Source organism: Pinus tabuliformis, chromosome 8 (genome assembly GCF_031772625.1).
Source record: "Pinus tabuliformis cultivar Carrire ecotype Pingquan chromosome 8, CPIR1, whole genome shotgun sequence".
In the NCBI taxonomy this organism is placed as follows: Eukaryota; Viridiplantae; Streptophyta; class Pinopsida; order Pinales; family Pinaceae; genus Pinus; species Pinus tabuliformis.
The window spans coordinates 1,141,779,489-1,141,795,236 of record NC_142294.1 but is presented as its reverse complement, the minus strand read 5'-3'; positions in this window follow the sequence as shown (position 1 = coordinate 1,141,795,236).

The following is a 15,748-nucleotide window of genomic DNA, read 5'->3' as shown; positions in this document are numbered from 1 at the left end:
AATTTGATGGGGCAATTTTTCCAATGATCTGAAATGAGCCAAGCTGATGTTTTTGGAACTTTGCATGTTTTCACTTTTCTTCATGGGATTTATTCCATTTCAAAACCAAGTCACCAATTTCAAAAACTTTATTGCTTACTAAACTTGCATCAAACCAAGACTTGGTTGTATGTTGATCTTGAGTATGAGTTTGTTTGGATTTATCTCTTCCTCTTTCTAGTTTAATAATTTGATACATTCTTAGTTATAAGGTACAACAAGTTTTTTCCTCTACTAATTGCACTAGGTCTAGTGAAGAAAAAGAAAAATTAGGAGGCAAAACAACTTCTTTTCCATATACTGAGTAATAGGGAGAAGTGTGTAACGAAGACTTGTGAGTAATTCTGTTAGGCCATAAAGAAAAAATTAAAGCCTTATTCTATTTCTTTTGGTTTTAATCAATAGTTTGCTTAATAATTCTTATGAGGTTTTTATTGGTGGATTCAACCAATCTATTTCCATGAGGATAGTATTTTTCATAATATTTAACTTTAAAATATCTCTTGAGTGAAAATTCAGTAATTGCATTTTGCAAAAAGCATGACGCATTATCAAACATGAGAACACTAGGAAGGCCAAACTTGGTAATTATTTGTTGATCGATAAAATTAATAACAATTTTAGAATTAACCAGCTTTAAGGGTATTACTTCCATGCACTTGGTCAAATAATCCGTCGCAATTAAAATATACTTGTGTTATTTAGAGGAGTTTGGAACAACCTCAGCCATGATATCGAACCCCCATTGTTTAAAAGTTTGTTCAATATTCGCTGGCTACAAAGGCAAGGCTGTCTTCTTTTCTTTCCCTGATGTTGTTTGGAATATTTTGCATTTTCTTACATAAGCATTTGTATGTTTGAAGAAGGTTGGACAATAGTAACCAACATGAAGGATTTTGTGAGCAGTTGTATGCCCACTATCGTGTCCACTAGCTAGTCCATCATGTGATTTTTGCAACACTTTTTCTTCTTCAGGCTTCTCTAATCATCTAAGTAAGGTAGAGTCGAAATTTATTCTAAAAAAGGATTATTAACAAGTTGATATTGATTGGCTTTAAATATTAAGGATCTCTTTCTCTTGTAATCAAGTTCAATTAGAGCTTAAGCATTTTTCAAGTACTAAATTAAATGAACATACTAAGATTTAGTATCAACAAGACATACCTATGAAATTTGAACATTGTTACATCAATCCTCTTCAAATGAATTATCAAAAGCTCTAATTATCAACCTAGAAAAACATTGACCTATAACTATATTAGCAGGTTTTATTTCTAGGTCATATTGTAGTGAGGTTGTAACCCAATTATCTCTATTTTCTCCTAATTCTCTCTGAATAAGCAACTTCCTAACTACTGTGAAATGAATAATCACTTTTGTATGTGATTTCAAAAGAAAAGGTATCAAGTGTTTTACTGACTTAAGGACTAAAAAATCATTTCTTTCTACTTCTGAATAATACAACTTTTCACCTTTTATATTATAACTAAAGAAGGAAATGGGAGCTTCAACTCCTTCTTCATTTTTTTGAGTTAAAACTGCTACATAGGATTGTTTAGAACCAAAAGTATATATGACAAATTATTTAGAATATTTGCGTGATGATAACGAAGGAGAATCTATTATGGATTTCTTTATTTATTCAAAAGATGTTCTTTTAGTTTGTCCCCATTTGTATATTGTTTTTTTTTTATCATATTATGTAAAGGGATAATGTTCTATGAAAAATAAGGGACAAAGTGTTTAAGAAAATTGATCTAACCAAGAAAGGATTGCATAGATTTTTTGTTATGAGGTAAGGACATTTATAAAATAGCCTTACCTCTTTCTAGATTTATACTATTTCTTTCTTTTGAAACAATAAAGCCTAAAATATTTCCCTTACTAAGAGCAAAGAATTGTTTCTTAGGATTCAAAGAAATCCCAAACTTTCTACATCTTTCAAAAATTTGTTGTAAATTATTAAGATGCTTATTCCTTTCCTTTGAATAGATTGTAATATCATCTAAATAAACAACTGACTCATTAATCAAACCTATGAAATAAATATCCATGCCTCTTTGGAATGTAGCTCCAACATTTATCAATCCAAATAGCATTTTTTGATATGCATATGTTCCCCATTTAGTTTTGAAAGTAGCTTTTTGTTTGTCTTCATTATGTAAAAGAATCTGCTTATATCCTAAAAAACTATCTAAAAGAAATCAATTGAGAACCTGAAATAGATTGTAAGATTTCTTCCATTGGTGGTAAAGGAAAATTGTCTTTTTCACATGCTCTATTTAATAATTTATATTTCTAAAATCAATGAAAATCCCAATGTCTACATTGTTCTTTCTAACTCGAACAAGATTTGAAACCCATTTTGAGTGTCTAACTAGGATAATACTCTTGGATTTTAGTAATTTATTTAGCTCAATCTTGATTTGATCTTCAATATTAGGAGGGATTTTCCTAAGTTTTTGTTTGACATGTTTTACATCAGGCAACATAGATATAGTATGTTGAATGATATATGTGTCATATGTTTTTAAATCATTGTAACTCTGGGCAAAAACATATTTGTATCCCTTTAACAAATGAATGAAAGCCAATATTTGATTAGGTGAAAGTCTAAGGCCTAAATTGATATTTTGAGGTTTTTCATCACACCCTAGATGAACTAGTTCAAATCTTAAGGTATTACTATGGAGTTTATATTTGGTATATTTCTTGAAACTATCTTTCAAATCACATAAGTATTATAACTTTATTATAGGTTTTGGCAAGGAATTTTCTTCAGAAGACTTATTAATTTGTTTATCATGTTCATCTTCATCAATGATCTGATCTGAATAAGAACCTTCAAAAGTTAAAAGTCTTTCGATACCATTATCATCATTGAATACTCACCAATTAGTCATGTTATCTAGAATGGAGGGGTGAAACATCAACTCTATCGAAAATATATTAGGATTGAAATCTTATGGAGGAATTATCTTTGAAGCATCAACATTCTAGGAATTGGAGTTATATTAAATGTTGTGAAATGATTTGTTAGATCCTGAATTAAGGATTGATAATTTTTAACATGATTATAAACACAATGAATATTGTTCCCTACTTGTTTAATAATAATTGTTGAATCACCATAAACTTTAAGATTCTTGACATCAAGACTAATAGCCATTTGCAAACCATGAACTAATGATTCATACTCTGAAACATTATTAGTATGATCAAATTCCAATCTACATGCAAGCTTGATATTCTCTCCATTTGGAATAATTAAAATGCATCCAGCTCCTGAACAATCACTAGACTTCGATCCATCGAAATAGAGAATCCAAAACAACTCATCATACTTATTTAAAATATTATCTACAATATTAATACATCTTGATGAATCTGTTTGTGAGAAACTTTCTATTTCTGATTAGATAGAATCAATATGAAAACAAGAATTATGAGCAGGGAAAGTACCAAAGAACGATTCTGAAGAATAATTTCCCAAGATATTGTTTGTGAAAACCACAAGTTCATTTTCTTCATCTAAATCAATCACATAATATTTCATGTTATTTTCCCTATCAACATGAATTTGATTAGGTTTTCCATTGTAAGGGAGCCAAATATGGGACCAATCAGTTGTGAAATAAAGATGTAGTTTCTTAGAGCAATCCCTGTTTAAAAGGAGGCCATAAAATTTAGGGATATTAACAACCAATATATCAATTATTTGAAAAATGTTTGAATTGAATATAGTTTGATTAAGACAAGATTCATTTCTCCTAAGAGTTTGAAATTTGTTCTATCTAATTGGACAATTTTCACAACAAACGTCTGAGGTGTAACATTCAATTTAAGACATTATTAATAAGGCATGGTATTGGAGAATGCATCTGAATCTACTAAACAATTTTAAACATTTTTGTTGAAGATTTCAATAGTCAACAGAAATATATGAGTGTGAGAATTTGTTCTATCTTCAATCGAGATGGCATTTGAAGGATAAATTTTATCTATAGGGACATTTGGGGGTTTATGTTTTCCTTCTGATTCTTTTGAATTGATAGAAGTAGAAGGTAATGCGGATGCAAGAACAACATTCAATTCATTAAGTGATTTTTTTTTTTGTTATTTCAGTTTACTAACCTCATACAAGAAAATATTGGCTTTAGTATTTTTCGGGTCCTCTACAATATTATATTGAATGGTATCTAAAACTATCAAAGTTTTAGATGATGAAGTAGATGGAGAAGAAGACTTAGAAGTACTAAGAGAGGAATCAAAATTCTGAGTAGGAGTGTTTTTAATTGTACCTTTCTTTTTAATTGAAGGAGTGGAAGTTTTTTTATTTTTTCTTGATGAAGTGGTATCAATATGTCCCTTGCTTCTAGTACTTACTATCAAAGCTTATTCTTCTTCTTTATTTTATGATGTGGTCAAGATAAAGTCCCGTAAGGCACGAGCTTCGATTGTCTCCTCTTCTTGTGCTTCATTGATAGATAGAGATGTTTCTTCCTCTTCTTCATCATCATAAGATTCTTCATTTGATATTTCAGCAGGTGGTTGATATTGTGAAGGTTGATTCATTTTAAAAGGTTGATGGGATTTCCTCGAGGATTCAACAACTTGTTTCTTGATTTCAACCATGCCATTTGACATCATTTTTAGCATTTTCTGTAATCCTTCCAAATCAAAAGGACCTTTAGGAACATTTTTCTTGGATTCATTTTTGAAGGTTACCTTCTTGGTCTGTTTTCTATCTTCGACGGTAGATTTCTTTTCAAGAGATAGAACTCTTTTCTCAACGAATAAAGTTTCTTTCATATTATCTAGAAGTACCATTTTATCTACTCTATCTACAAAAATTGCAATATTTGAAGGAAGGGCACTAATATATCATTCAATTTGTACATCAATGTCAGGTCTGGAAGTATCTTGGATTTTATGTAATAATTTGTTGAATCGTGGATTGAAGTCTTTGATTTTCTCATCTGTGTTAGATTTGAGATTTGATAAATCACTGTTTAAGGTAGTTATTGTTCGACCATCACCAAATTTTAACAAGAACTATTCTTCAAATATATCCCATCTCGTGATTGATCCATCTGGTAAGGAGAAATACCAGGACCCTACAATTCATTCAAATGTATAAGGGAATAGTCTACAAACTATCTTCTTCCGAAACCCCATTGAGATTGATTATTAGCATAAAATTATGAATACATTCCTTTATAGGTAAATAATCATATGGATTATATCTATGTAACCATAATTATGGGTGTTTAATAAGAGGTTATAAAGGTGGTGTCATTGTAACTTCCCTTAGATTATTCCACAATCTGCTTTCCATTCTCAAAGTATTAGGAACAAAAGAAGTTGCACTTGATGAAGAGGTTGAAGGAGATTGGACAATTGAAAAGGTTGACCCTGTATTACTACTCATTAGAATAGAACTAGTTTACTATGGAATAGGAATGTGAGTGGAAGAAGGGGATAAAGGATTATAGGAAGAATGCAAAAGAAAATGAGAAGAAGCAGGATCGACTAAACGAGTATGATGTGGGGAAGATGATACAATCCCACTAGCTGAATATTTAGTATCTGGAGTATTTGTATTTTTGTAATGAGTAGGAAATGGAAATTTAAAAGGCTTGATTCTAAGTTTCTCACTCTGATATATAGTTAAAACTCCAGAAGGTTGGAGAGATGAAGTTACACTTCCTTCAAATGAATCAGTCTGAGCATCTTTTTATATGGAAATTGAAATTCCTTCCAATCTTTGAATTAAGGTCTACACTTCAGGAGACTCTTCAAGTTATTCTATAGAATTTTCACCGATTGGTTTTGGAAGTGAGCTAGGAGGTTTAGTGGTTGGTTCAACAACCTCAGATCTAGAACTAGGAGATTTAGAATGAGATCTTTATGTTGGTCGAGACTTTGAGGGAGATTGAATCTTATAATGAATTTTAGTTTTAGGTTGAGACTTTATTTCCATTCATATTTTGATGACCCTCTTTCTAGCACCAAAATATTTAATGGCCCTGAATGACTGCATCAACATTGGGGGAAACCACCAGGTCTAGACCTTAGAAAAAATCCTTTTCTATTCGGGATGATGGCTCCGACTGGAATTATGGGACTAGTTTCCCTTTCCATAAGAGTATATGAAAAGGAATGAATAAATATATAATTCTCTAATATTTTTGGAAACTCAAATAAAGATTAATATACTACTATTTATCCCAGGTAAGCTGCTATTATATGTGATTAAAAAGATTTCACAAGTATCATAACAATGTAGATCATCATGTAATTTTGAAGTTAATGCAAAGAAAGATAACTATTTTAATTAAGAAGTTAATTAAATTAGCTGGTTAAATGACCACATATATTGATATCTCGTTATTCACATATAATTTGTAATTTCAATTAGACATATCAATAGTGATAGTGAATGATTTCCTTAGCACATATGTTATGAAAAAAAATAGAATTCCATTCCACTCTAACAAAATAAACAAATAGAAGGTAATAGTAATTGATATATCAGTGATCTTCTTATCATAGAAAGGGAGTGGTTCAACATGATATTAAGAAAAATATTTGTTACAATAGTGCAGCTTAAGCTATGTCTTTCAAAATTCAGAACTTGTTCTCCTATGTGAGAGAGGGGATTTATAGTTTCATAACAAAAGATAAATATAGAAAATACAATAACAACTTCAACCAGTCTTAAACAACAATAACTACAAGGAACATATTTGGAATTAGCTACAACAAATTGTATATTCTTGGGAGGAATATTGTCCCTTGATGCACTATTGCAACTCATAGATATCAATCAAATTCTTCAATTCATGTGGAGACTTGGGTTGTATCCACATATGGCTCATGAAGATCGCATCTCTCAATGTTGGCAGCATTTGTGTGGTAGTGTTTGATAAGCATCGGAGCATAAGCCACTGACTATGTGGTTTCACTAAGAACTATCAATGACTCTCTAAGTTAGTCTTGGTTAGTTGATCAATAATCTCAGCCTATTTCTTGGAGTTTTTTTGCAACATCTTAGTCATCAATTTGACGTCTGGTAGATTTCCCTTGGGACAAATCGACGTGATATTAGCTTTGAGAAAGTTATCACTAACTTCTTCAATGATATTACTTAAAATATCTTGTGGCTGATAAACTGTTGCTCGTACTTGTTTAACATGAATTTCCTGTTCTCTAAAAATAATATCTTTATGGGATTCTTCTATTTTAGGGATATTGGCTAATCTTCCATCTAAAATTTCTTTCCAAGTCAAGGAACCAACAATTTTATCCTCTCTATATTCAGAAAAACTTTTAATGTCTAATATTTGGTCTACTAGGGAATCAGTTGTCCTGCAATGATCATGAATAAATTCCAACTTCTGGCAAAAAAATATATGTTATTGGGAAAGAAGAGTATTCAACTCTTTAGCCTCTTTCTTAAAGTTATTCAATTCTTGATTGAAACTCATATGTTGAATCCTTCTTTGCGGCTCTTGAATTTATGAATCTAAGGCCACTATACTAAAATCATACTAGACTATGAGAGAGTCAAACCTGTGCTAAAGCTCTGTCACCTAGGCCTTCTAATGTTCTATTATATTTTGGTTTTTAGTTTAAACGCTTTGTTCTAATAGTGAAATTATATATTATTCATCCTTAAGTATATGTTGAACCTCTGTGCCTTTATCAATAGTTGTTGAGGCATAGTCGCCTAGAAATTGAGTCAGTCTACCCAATTCCTCTATAGGAGTTGCTATAGAGCCTTTCCATAACACTTCAAAATATGCATTTTCAGGAACCAATGCCTATGATTGGTCGAGTTTCCATTAATTTATCTCCCTCTTCACTAAAGTGTTGTGTTGAGGGTTGTAGCAAATATCCAGTGGAGGGATCTCCTCGATCCTTAAAACCACTCCAGAATACGGGAATTCTAGTATGATTTCTACATCTTTATCAAAGTCTAATCAAGATTCTTTAGAGTTTGCTACACTTTCATTTGTGGAGGAGTCTCGGAAGCATGAGAATCATCATCCTCGGAATTATGAGATTTATTGTATTCTTCCCAGATTTATTCTAACCTAACATCAGGCACAAATCCCTCTGCCTGAGAAGAAGAAGAGGCAATTGCTACTCTTGGTTGAGAAGGATCAACAAATTGTGTATAACAAATAATTTCAACACTATCATTAACAATCTTCTTTTGAGGAATATATAATGAATACGTAGGAATTTTTTCTAGCCTAGAGGCTTTGTATTAAGTAAATTGATCCATTTCCTTAGGTGGTTAATTGTTTCTCTACTCTTTATGCCACCATCAAATAAGAAGAATCTCCCTCAAATAAATCATCAAACTTATCAGGCTCATGAAAAAATTGTTTCATACTTGATGTAGTTGTAATATTTTTAACCACTTGATGAGGATCATATTGTTTGTTGGGTATAGTAGTAAAACCAAGATCCTGAATAGCCTTGATTTGAAATTATGCATTCATATAATTATGCAGAGAAATATACCAAATTGGGCTAGAAAGGAAGAACACATTTTTTTTTTATTCCTTCAAGACTTTAGAAATACCATTACCCATAGTCTGATAAACTATCTCTCTAGTAAGAAGTTTAATAAGAAAAAATAGAGGTAAAACATGAGGATTGGCTAGACTTCCTATACCCTGATGTAGGTGAATGATTCTTGAGCAAAAATTTTTTCCCTACTTGCAGAAGATCAGATTCAGCCTTTGGAGACATCTGAGGAGCCCTTTTATCAAAGATAGCATGATTTGTTGGTAACATGACCCAAAGGTAGATTTTATAGAAATTCTTCTAATATTTGGAGCCCCATAGAATATCATGATAAATACGAATATGATTTGGGTCTTGCAGAGTCCACTTCCATCCCATAGATAAAAAGTCCATAGAAAAACATAAAGCATCCATGATATAATCACTCATATAGAAACGAGGGACTATTCTCAGAAACTTTGCGTTTACTCCTAAAATCTAGCATACGGGTAGCTAAGTTGTCTAAAAGTATAGTAGTCCAATAAAAACTAAACCTTTTTGAATCCCTGTCTATAAGTGGTACACATTGTTCAGGAAATTTTTGTACATTAGGCATTGCATGAATTATACACTTCATAACAACTACCTTAGAATAAGGACCAATGAGAGAGTATACAACATCATTAGGGTGGAATCATCATTAGTCACTCTTATCTAAGCAACCCTAAGTCCTTCATATTCAAAGAATTGGTACATCACTTCCCATGAAAAATTCCCAAAATATTTAGTACAAATTGTATCAGAAAACAACTCTGACATATCAATCTTTTTGTTCAATACATTCAATTGAAGGAGGGGAAGATTGTTGTTGTGCTACAATTTTCTTCTTTCCCTTTCCTACCTTCGACAACTCTTTTTTGTTACAATATTCAAAGCTTGCTTGAATAGAAAACACAAAGATCTGTGGAACACATCTCTTCAGTGAGGAGTTAGTCCAAAGAATGCAATTTTACCCTACTAAACTTTTCCTTTAAAGAAACTCTTGACAATATTGATGAAAATTGAATGAAAACATTTAAAATATCAAAAAACCATAAATCCCCATTATCAAACATTAAGTGCACAAGTATGAAATCATGTGGGATTTCCATGCTAGCACATCATAGGCATTATATCGAAGGATTATATTATAAAGTTACGATAATCTAATTTTATGATATGGAAAGGTTTCGAGATGAGAATAGTTATGAAGGATATCAAATGAAAGACTCTGGTGAAAGAGGAATGAGTCATATAAGGGAAATTATATCGGGGGTTTCATATCGAGTGTTTTAATAAAATAATCTCGATAAAATAGTTTCGATAAAGAGTTCTGATGAAAATATCAAATATATTAGATATCGGAGGAAGAGGATATCATAAGCGCAATGAGATAGAATATATGATATGAATCATGTTGATATAATGAATAATAGTTGTGGGGTTAGCAGATAATATAATATTAATTTTTGTAAAAATTCACAAGTCTTTTATAAACATTGATAGAATCACTTTTATATGATTCTTTTAATAAAACAAGAAGTGGGGATGAGTTTTATCGTAATATTCTTTAAAAGAAAGTTACGATATAATACAGTGCTGATAGAAACTTTCCGATATAGGTTTAAATTTGAGAGTTGGGTCTATCTGAGCTTAAGTTTAATATCGTATCATATTTTGAAGTGTAGCTCCGATATGTGAAGTTCTGATAAGGAAAATACCTCAAGCTTATTAAACTTCATAACTAATTCAAATATGCTCCAATTTTATTAAAATCAAGCACTCGATTAAAATAAATTAAAATATAAAAAGTAAAGGGTCCCCATTATTTATTGATAGCTAAGTATACAAATGACTAGGGGGGGTTGTTGAATGCTACCACAATTCCCTACAAAACCAAACCATTCATGGACAAGGTACTGTGTGACATTGCTCCTCTTGAATTTTGTGATGTATTATTAAGCCAACCATACTTGTGGAAGTGTCATATTGTGTATGAGTCGAGGCCTCACACCGTTATTATTACTTTGGGCAGTAAGTTATACATGATACCAACAGTATCCTTGCCTACAACCAATTTTGTTTTTATCTCTGCTAAGAAATATGGTAATATCATCTCCTAGATCAAGGAATTCGTTTTATTTTATATCCGTTCTCAAAGTAAGGGGAAGATCATGGTCACATCATTGGCCTGCACGAAGGGTTCCACCGCAAAAAAAGAAGGTGGATAAGGTCATGGAGGAATATAGTGGCATCTTCTCCTCGCCCATAGACATCCCTTTTCACTGTTAGGTCAAGCATTCGATCGATCTAACTCCCTAAGCGCCTCTACCCAGTGGGTTCATATACTGCCACTATATTTTAGAAAATGAGGAAATCAAGTAGTAGATCGTGAAGTTGCTGCAAAAATGGAACATTCGACGAAGTTCCTAACCTTGTGGGAGCCCGATTGTACTTATTCAAAAGAAAGATGGGACTTGGTAGCTTTTCATTGACTATCAGGAACTAAATGAAGTCACTACAAGGAAGAGGTATCCAATGACACAGATTAATGATCCTCTTGACCAACACAAAGGGGCCAAGTAATTTAGAAAGATTTATTTAATGTTTGGTTATCACCAAGTTCCAATAGAACTCATGGATGTATGTAAGACCTCCTTCAAATCCAAGATGGGCCTTTTTGTGTGGTTCGTCGTGCATTTCGGGTTGAAAAATTCCCTTACAACTTTTATGAGGATGATGGATGACACCTTGTGGCCCTTTACCGACTCATTTGTGGTTTTATATCTAAATAACATCCTCATCTTCAACAAGAGCTGGGAAGAGCAATTAGAACACATTCAATAAGTCCTTCAAACCCTGTGGCAGCACAAAGTATGTGCTAACTTAGAGAAACACCTTTGGCCTGAGCCATGTCTAATATCTGGGTTACACCATTGACGACAAATGCATGCATGTTCATCTGACTAAAATCCAAGTCATTCAAGCTTGGCCATGCTTGAAAAACCTAAAAGAGCTTCAAAACCTTTTGGGCCTCACCAATTTTTATTGGAGGTTTATGTTGGGATTATCTCGTATCACATGGGCTTTGAGTCAAGTTACCAGGAGTGGAGCAAAAGAAAAAAAATTCTGGTCTGAGTTGAAACAAAAGGAATTTGTTGAGGTAAAGCACCGTGCATTCTTTGCACCAACACTCACATTGCTATACCTACAAAAACCATTTGAAATTGAGACAGATGCCTCTAACTATGTTATTGGTGCAGTTCTCACCCAACAAAGGCATTTGGTGGCCTATCATAGTGAGACACTAGCCAACACATTTAAGAAATACACCACGTATGATAATGAGATTTGTTCCATCGTGTAGTCTTGCTGACAATGGAAACATTACATTCTCATTAATGAGAAGATCATCCACATAGATTATGGCCCCTAGAATTTTTATAGAGCCAAGGGAGGTAGAAAAATGATCACCATCAAAATTGGGCCATATATCTACAACAATTCTATTTGAATATTAAATTTAAGAAGGGTAGGAGTAATCATGTTGTAGATTTCCTCAATCAAACCCCTATTGCAACACTGATCACTATTCTCAACTCGTAGCCACAAGACCTCTCGATGGCGAAAACTCTAAACAATGGTCTAATGTTTGCCACCATCTACCAGATGCTAGTGGATGGCAAGAAAGTTCTAGAATTATTCCTCAAGGATGCATTATTATGGTAACTAGGCCACTTTTTTGTATTAGAAAATAATATATTATAGAGAAATGGAACGCATAAAATATTCCAGAAGCAAAAACACAGAAAATGCATAAAACAGGAAAGCCACATATATACGTGATTCACCCAATTTGGGCTACATCCATAGAGAAACAACCAGTCTTTACTTTTATATTATCCATCAAAATGAAGAGATACAACCTACAACAAATCTGCTGTAATTTCCTCTTCGCTCTCACACAATCTCCTCTCTTTCTTGCTCAGAATACACATATATCCAACCGCAATACAATTCCCTCATATAGAGAAAGGGATTTCCTTCTAGGGAAAAATACCCTAAATTAAACATAACTTCTACCATCAGATCATCCACCTAATTAACAACTCGAATTCACTATGAAATTACAACATTTTACAAGGAAATTTTACATCTATTTTTTATCTTCGTGGATGCTACCCCCGAACCTTAGCTAGCCTTGGACCCCAACATTGAGGGTTGTACAGTCTTCCTGGGGTATACATCCAACTAAAACAAAGACCTCTGAATAAAGAAGATAATCAGGCTCCACACCCAAAATTGTGTTCCTTCAAGTGAGTGTGGAAAGCTGAATTGGGAGGCACACTATATCTAAGTCGGAGGACAATTCGGTGTGGAGAAATATTTTGTTGTACTAGATAGTTATTTTATTAGCCAAATCTCGAATAGGATGTTGGAAATTACATCAAATATTGCACTTCATGTTCCATCACCAAGGCAAACATTAGGAAATAAGGCTTGCATACTCCTATTCCGACTCCTAGCTAGCCCAGGGAATCCATCTTCATGGACTATATGTCCTGCCTTCCTTCTACAAGCATGGAAATTAATGTCTATTTGTGGCCATAGATAGATTCTATATAATGGAAATATTGGCTACCTACAAGAAGAGTATCACAAGAGAGGCCACTACCAGAATCTTCTTTGAGTAAGTATCAATACATTTTGGGATCCCAGAAAACATTATATTAGATCAAGATAACAGTTTTTGTTATAGACATTTTTGTGCCTTACAACATTGAGCATGAAATGTCCATAATCTAAGGGATCCAAAGTCCCTAATCATGTTGTTCCTACCCCTAGAGGAACAAGGCTAACAAACCACAGCAATTCACAGAAGTTCTCCACCAGAAACTGCTCAAAAACAAGTCAATTCAGGATCATTTCAGTGGCTACACTAGCTGTTTGCGCTGAATGTCAAAGCCAACACTGGCTACCTGCGTTGAATTTCAAAGGGAACACTGGCTACCTGCACTGAACGAGAATGGACATGTGGAAAGCTCATTTCTCAAGGTGTCAAAACCTAGGAAGCTTCCAAAATGACACTTGCCTCAGGGAATTCGACTGGTGATGAGTAAGAGGTTCCAAATCTCCAAGTGGAAGCAAGAACCTCCAAGTGGAATCAAGAACTGACAGAGGGAGAGGACACTAGTCAGATCTCAAGCTGACTCATCCTCTCTCCAAACATCTATATATGGATCTCTCCTCCATGAGATCTAGAGGCTGGAATTTTGTTATTGCAAAGAATTGATGTTGGTTTGAGATTGGAATCATTGGGTGCTTAATGCTTTGAAGGGGGTGAAGATAGGAATTCCATTTGCTGGGAAGGAGATGCTGGATTGGAGCCCTCTGGGTTGTATCTCTTCCTGAACCTTGTTATTCATCAATAAAGCTATCTTGGTTTCTCCTATATGCTGATGTATTCCTGATGTATGATTGCATTAGTATGTTTAGTTTATTTCTAATCCTGAACTAGTTATGAATATGAATCCATGTCTTGTGTAGTGTTCTCTTCTTGTGATCTTGTAGAAACCTCTTGAAGCTGGGCGAGCGAGAAGGCAAGTAGCTGGGAACTCTCCAAGAGAAGAGAAGCCAGATCGAGGGACAAACTGAAGACACTGGTTAGTCCATTCATCTCTCTCTTCATTCTTAATTCATAAAGGAAGAAGACTAGAATAGTTGTCTCTGTTTGTTGCTAAGGCACTGTCACACCTTAGGTGGATAGGATCGTTCTGCATAGGCATTTTTCCCCACAACAAATTGGCGACTCCACTGGGGAGATCTGTTTCGTCATTTTATTTGTGTTTCTATCATTGTTTGTTTCATAGACTTGATAGCAACAATCGAACTACATCTGTTATTCCCGGATGCAAAGTAGACAGTTGCTGGCTTGATCCAATCACTGGACTTGTCTATGATTTGAACAATGGACTCAAAAATGATTTGATGATCCTTTGTGATAGATCTTAGTACTCCCTCAAACCATCCCTTTGATTATACCTTGCTTGTTGCTTTTATTTGGCCTGAAACAGTGAATTAAATAGCAATCTATGACCCAGAACCCAGTGAGAAACGAGAGTTTCTCCTTCAGTGCAGACCCAGTGAAGGGATTCTGCATTTCAACGCAGGTCCCGTGAAGGCTACCTGCGCTGAATGTCAAAACCCCTGTGTTGAGGTTGCGCTGAACCAGTTTGCCCTTGTGCAGCTGGGGTTCTCTGCTCTGTTTTGCCTTGTTTTGATCTCTAATTTTTGCAGCCTGTAACCAGCATAGGTACCATTCTGATAACTCCTTTTCTCTGCTTAGATTCCGCCTCCTTTCGTACAAAAAGACTGTGAGTGTTTTTATGTGTTTGTGGCATCATTTGCAGTTTTCCTTTGCATGAGTGAAATAATCATCCTGTAGCCCTTGATTCAGATCTGTTGATTGTGATCTTAGGAGAGAGTTCATTGGCTGTTTGTAGTTGATTATACATTCGCTTTTGCTTATTGGTTTGAGTTTGTCTCTTTTAAGTGTCGAAACAAGTATTCATTTCGAAAATTGTTAAGTGTTGTAATCTCTTCTACCCTCTCTGATTTTGAAAAAGTGAACTGGTTTGTATTTGTCATTTAAAAAGCAAATTCAAAGTTGTACAAAAAAGCTTTCTGTTGTAGGTATCAATACTAAGAAAGCGGAAAACAAACACCTGCATTGTGCATTTGCATCTTGATAGTTTTCATGATTGATTTAGGGAAAGTGCATTAGAGTGTGCTGATTGCTCTTTGAGAAAAGATGGTGTCTTTCTTTTCCCTTAGTAGCTAGGATTTTCAAAGTTGAAAAGATATAAAGCTTGCTTATCATCTTTAGACTGCATTTAGGAATTGTATCATACATCTCATGGTGAACCTTGAAAGGCAAACTTCTAAAAAGAAACCTAAAATAAATTGAATGAACTTAACAACGCTTTGCAACATAACGCACAACATAGAGGTCTAGGCTAGAGACGTGTTCCGGCGTCGTAAAGCCTGGTGACTGTCGATCTCGTGGATGGTGGGTGATTCCTCCTGAGGGACGATAGCGCCAGTATGGATTGTGCTCCCACGTACCGTCGTGTATATATTGGGAGACCCC